Genomic DNA, 5566 nt, shown 5'->3' with positions numbered 1-5566 from the left:
CTCGGCCTGCCTGTCTCGTGAAATTTACCGAATTTCACTTATTTTCTTGAACCTTCACGACTTCCCAGGGTCCCTGCTGCTGCGGGTCCTGGCCCTGCACGCTCTCTTCCCAGTGCCCTGGCCGCCGGCCGCCTTGTCCTGGCTCCTCCGGGCTCATCCTCCCCCTGGGCTTGCACCCCCGCCCAGGCCGCCTTGAGAACAGGGAAGCTCTCCATCCCGGCCCTGGAACCCTCTGGCACCTAGTAGGTGCCTTTGAATGAAGGCATCAGAAGAGAGTTAGTTCCCATGGGCTCCCACCACCCAGCTACAGCCCCCCCCACCTGGCCCTTCTGCGTGGCCTCCCCCCACCACCCCAACACCGCCACCCCTGGTCCACAGGCTGCCACCTTCAAGCCCACGCTGACCCAGTAGCCCTGTCCTCTGCCCTGAGTGCACAACCTCATCAACTCACATGCTGGTACTTCTCTCTTAAAACCAAGAAAACCAAAACCCCACTCAGATCCTGTAACCTCTCCCCCTCCCTACTGCCTCACCTTTGTCCCTGCCTTTATAGCAAAAGTCCTCCAAGGGTAGTCCCTCCTGGCTTCTCTCATCCTTGGTCCCTAAACCCACACCCCATCCCAGCCCACTGAATCTGTCATGTCTGGCTCCCAGCTTTGCCCAGGTTACTAGGTCCTCCGCTCACTGGTCCCCCCAGCAGTACCTGTCACTGCTGCCCCCTCCCTGTTCTCCGCAACACCTTCCTCTTTTGGCTTACTAGACACACCTGACCACTTCTCCTCCTCCTTGGTCACCCCCATCCTCCTACACCAACCCCTTTCTCTCCCCAGCCTCTAGAAGTTTCCATGGGCTGTGTGCAGCTCTTGGTCTTCTGTTCCTTCCCCCACTCTTTACCTTGGTGCTGTCATCCGGACCCACAGCTTTGGACACCTCTATCTGCCAATGACGCCCAGATGTGGCCTGAAGGCACGTATCTAACTATGCTCCCTTCTGTGGCTCCAGCCGGCAGCCTGACCTCTCACCACACTCTCCTGCATCTTCCCCATCTCAGGGACAGCTCCATTTCCTGTCCCTTGGGTCCCAAACCTTGACTCCTTTCTGCCCACCACACATTTTCCCCACACCCCCTGCAACAGCAAATCCTATCAGAACCATCTTGAAAGTAGGTCCAAAATCTGACACTTCTCACCCCATCCCCTGGCCAGGCCACTGCCTCTCCCCAGGGACCTCGTCTGGCCTGAACTCCTGCCTCTCCCACCCCCTTGTCCAAACAGCAGCCTGAGGGATGATAGGAGACAGAGGTCAGGCCACATCCCTCCTCTGCCCAAACCGGTCCAGTGGCTCCTCACTGAGCTCCGAAGAGAAGCCCCTGCCCCTGCCTCATCCTGGCTCCTTCCTTTCTTCAATGGGGATCCTGCCCAGCCGGCTGGCTCCTTGCTGGCACTCACCGCGCCCAGGGCCTTTGCTCTCACAGGAACAGGCCCTTGGCCTGGAACAGTTTTGCCTACATCGGTTCAAGCTTCGGTGTCAACTTCTGAGTCAGGATTCCCTGACCCTGAGGCCTCAGATCAGACGTGTGCTTCCTGTTCTCCCCACTGTACTCTCCTCGATTTCCCCACCTACACTTACCACCGTGTGATGTGCTTTCTGTTTCACTTATACAGTTATTTTGATGCCAGTCCTCTGCATGAGAATGTGAGTTCCACGGAGCAGGGTTCTTGCTGACCTGCTCACTACCATGTCTCCCTCCTGGAAGTGCCTGGAACATAGTAACTGGACACTCAGCCCATGCGTAGAATAAATGAAGCTGCATGATTTCACCACTAGTAATATTCACAATCCTTTTTCTTTGCATTGGCTTTTTTATTTCTCTCTATATATGTATTTAAAGATTTTATTTATTCATGAGAGACAAACAGAGAGAGGCAGAGGCACAGGCAGAGGGAGAAGCAGGCTCCATGCAGGGAGCCTAATGTGGGACTCGATCCCAGGACCCCGGGATCCATGCCCTGAGCCACCCAGAAGGCCCATATACCGAGTATTCTTATTAACAGTCTTTGCTAACTGCCACTTGCCTGAGCAAGGGACCTGGTTCCTATCCCCTCCACTCTCGCTCTGTGACCCTGGAGTCTGACCTCTCTCATCAACTCTGAGCCTCAATTTCTTCATCTGTAAAATAAACAGCTTGGAAACTTTATATTCACCGACCTAGATAGGACACCACTATTACTAGCCTAGAATAGAAGACAACAGTAAAAATGACATTAGACAATGTTCTATGGGGGCACCTGGGGGGCTCAGTCGGTTAAGTATCTGCCTTCGGCTCAGGTCATGATCCCAGGGTCCTGGGATGGAGCCGTGCATTGGGCTCCCTGCTCAGCGGGGAGTCTGCTTCTCCCTCTCCCCCTGCGCACCCCCCTGCTCATACTCTCCCTCTCTCTCATAAATAAATAAAATCTAAAAAAAAAAAAAAAACAATGTTCTACAGCTCTGGGGACCCCTTGGCCCTCCTACCTTCTCCTTACTAAAATGTGAGATTCACAAGGTGTAACCAGGTGTCAAAGACAGGCCAGCACATAGAATAGACTTGCCCCTGGACCTAAGCAGAAGATTGGGAAGAGAATTGAGAGGAAATGACTTTTTTAGGGGAGCCCTGTCCTGGGCTGTGCCCGGCCCCACAAGCTCTTCCTAGAGGCCACGGGGAAGGACAGCCATCCCTTCAAGGTGTCCCTCCTAGCAGCTTATTCAGACTCACAATTCTCTGAGATCGTGCTGTCACCATCCCCATTTTACAGATGAGGAAATCGAGGCTGAGTTGGCACTTGCCCAGCTCACAGAGCACGTCCAGGCAGACAGCGATTGGAACTGGAGTTTGCGTGACCGCTAGCCCTTGGCAGACCCTGGGGTCAAACCCCTCACGTCTGCTCTGGCCTGGCTGTTTGCGGAAACTGGGAGGAGGGCATGGAGAAGGCGGGTGGGGATGGAAGAGTCTACGTGTCAGCCCTGCTCTGGCCTCAGTTTACCCATGTGGAAAGTGCTGCCAGGGACACACAGTCTGGCTGCCCTGGGCTGTTTTGTAGACGGCTGGGAGAAAGATGTGTCCTCCTCCTCCTGCAACGGCTCTGGGTGTGTTTTTCTTCTGGACGAGGAGTGGGCAGTGCGTAGTCCAGAGCTTGAGGGTGCCTGGCCACCACATGATGGGGCGGCCCATCTTAGAATAGGGCCCATCTCCCCGGGAGGCTGAGCCATGAGACACAGGCAGGCGAGCGAGGCGTCCCTGGAGCGTCTGTGTCCCCTGTCCTGACCTGCGTGGCCCTGCAGCCTCCCCCACTTTACAGTTTGGTATAACCAGATCAGCTAGATTCTTTTTTATTCCTTGTGCACCGAAAAATCCTAACTGATTCAGCCTTTTACTAACTGACACTTTCTGCTCCACCCATAAGCAAGCTGGAGCCTCTCCCATCTTAATAAAAAGGATAAGAAATCAAAAAACAAAACAACCCCCTCCTTTCCCTCGTGACCTCTGATTCTCTCCTACCTTGGGCCAGGTTTCTCCAAAGGCCCGTCTCTCCTCCATTGTGACCCTTCCCTTCCTGGTCCCTCATGCCTGCCCTTATCTGCTTCCCACCCGCCCCCCCGCCCCCCGAGGCTGGGGGCTCTTGCCAGTTGTTACACTGACCTGCCTGTGGCCAAATCCTGTCAATATAGGATTAACAACGACAATATTGTTAACACACCACAGACCACAAGAATTTGTTGTAAACTGAGGACCTTAAAAATATAGAAATATTTCTGGGACACCTGGGTGGCTCAGTGGTTGAGCGTCTGCCTTTGGCTCAGGGCATGATCCCAGGGTCCTGGGATCGAGTCCCGCTCGGGCTCCCCAAGAGGAGCCTGCTTCTCCCTCTGCTTGTGTCTCTGCGTCTCTCTGTGTGTCTCTCATGAATAAATAAATTAAAAATCTTACAAAAAAGTATTCCTGGCCTCGTGTCTGACCAGGGTCCTATAAGCCACAGGAGTCTCTGACCACCATCCCCTCATCTTAGGGACCCCCCCTGTGCCCAGACTTTGGCCTCCAAGGCCTTCTCCACGAAAGGAAACCAGGATCCTTTGGAACATAGGGAGAAAATGAGAATGAGCCAGCATACCCTGTAGTGGCCAGGCAGTAAAGCCATCCTCAGAATTATTAGGGGAGCCGAGGAGAGACCATGGAGGGATCAGAAGTCTCCCCCAACATGAGCCAGGCTGTGATAATACGAGCATCAAAAATTATCCATTGGAAAAAAAAAAAATTATCCATTGAGATGATGATGGGGTTAACATGAATAAATTCACTCTGTGAAAAGTCATGGCTGGAATGATACCCAGAAGGAAAAGGTTAACGTAAAGCATTCCAAGAGAGTCGTGATAGAAGAAAGATGACTGTCATATGATTTGTTTGAGTTTTCCTTGAGCTTAGTAAGTTGGGATGTGTTGGTCTGTGCATATTGGTTTTTTTGTTTCATTTTTGTTAACAAATTAGAGAGATGTGTTTGCTTTGTGTAATCAGAAAAGAATAAACGTGGAGCTCCGGACTGGAGGCCTAGAATAGACCAGAAAGGAGGATGGACTTGCAGGCCTTGGGGACCACATGGAACCGCTCGGGTGCATGAGGCTTCTTCAGGTGCGCAGCGTGGCGGTCACTGTGAGTTGTCCAGGAGGAAGGGGCTTTGCAGAGGATGACCACGATGGCTATTTAGCCAAGTCTCATCCCAGGAGAGCCCACAGAGCCCTGTGTCCCAGCCCCTGAGGACCAGAGTCAAACATCCAGATCCAGTGACCTCAGCTTGTCCTGGGAGATTATTGCAAACATGAGATGGTATCCAAATTTCATCACCGAAACCCTAGGGAGAAGGCAAACAAGTACAGCAAAACCCCTCAGAAGAAACAAAAGCAAGGGTGGGAATTATGCCTATGGCCTTGACATTTTAGAAGAGTTTATAAGTATAAATGTTATGACCGTGCTGTTCTCGGACCTTGCCTTGAGAAATCTGTAATTGCGGTTTAAATTGTTGACAGAGATTTCCTTAATCAAGTTTGTAATCAAGTTGGAATACTCCAGACGAATTGGATTTCTCAGTTTCATTTATGACACAGAAGAGCTTCAGGGAAGGAAGTCCACATAGCTGTGGCTGCCCCTTCTGGGGACCAAGTCTCCTGACAGTGATCGCTCCATCCGCGAATTCACTGGGGCTTTACAGGCTGCCTTTCTGACTTCCTGGTGGCATCTGGCCATTTACCATAAACCCTCTGTGCTCTTAGCCTCCTGGCCTCTGACTGGCCATCCTCCGGAGGACTCTTCGTTCTCCACCCAGCCCTTCCACCCTGGAGTCCCTGGCCCCTTTCCAGACCCCTCTCAGGCGTCTCACGCACATGTGGGCTGGCCTCCATCCTACCCTGGCCTCCTTCCAAAGCTGAGTCCTCGTCCAGCTCGTGGAGGAGCTGCAGGACCAGGGCCACCAAGTCTGGGTGATCTCGCTTCCTCACTCTCTCAAGCACCCCTGCTCCTTCTATCCCCTACAGCAGC

Source organism: Vulpes lagopus, chromosome 5 (assembly GCF_018345385.1).
Source record: "Vulpes lagopus strain Blue_001 chromosome 5, ASM1834538v1, whole genome shotgun sequence".
In the NCBI taxonomy this organism is placed as follows: domain Eukaryota; kingdom Metazoa; phylum Chordata; class Mammalia; order Carnivora; family Canidae; genus Vulpes; species Vulpes lagopus.
This window is presented reverse-complemented; position numbering follows the sequence as displayed.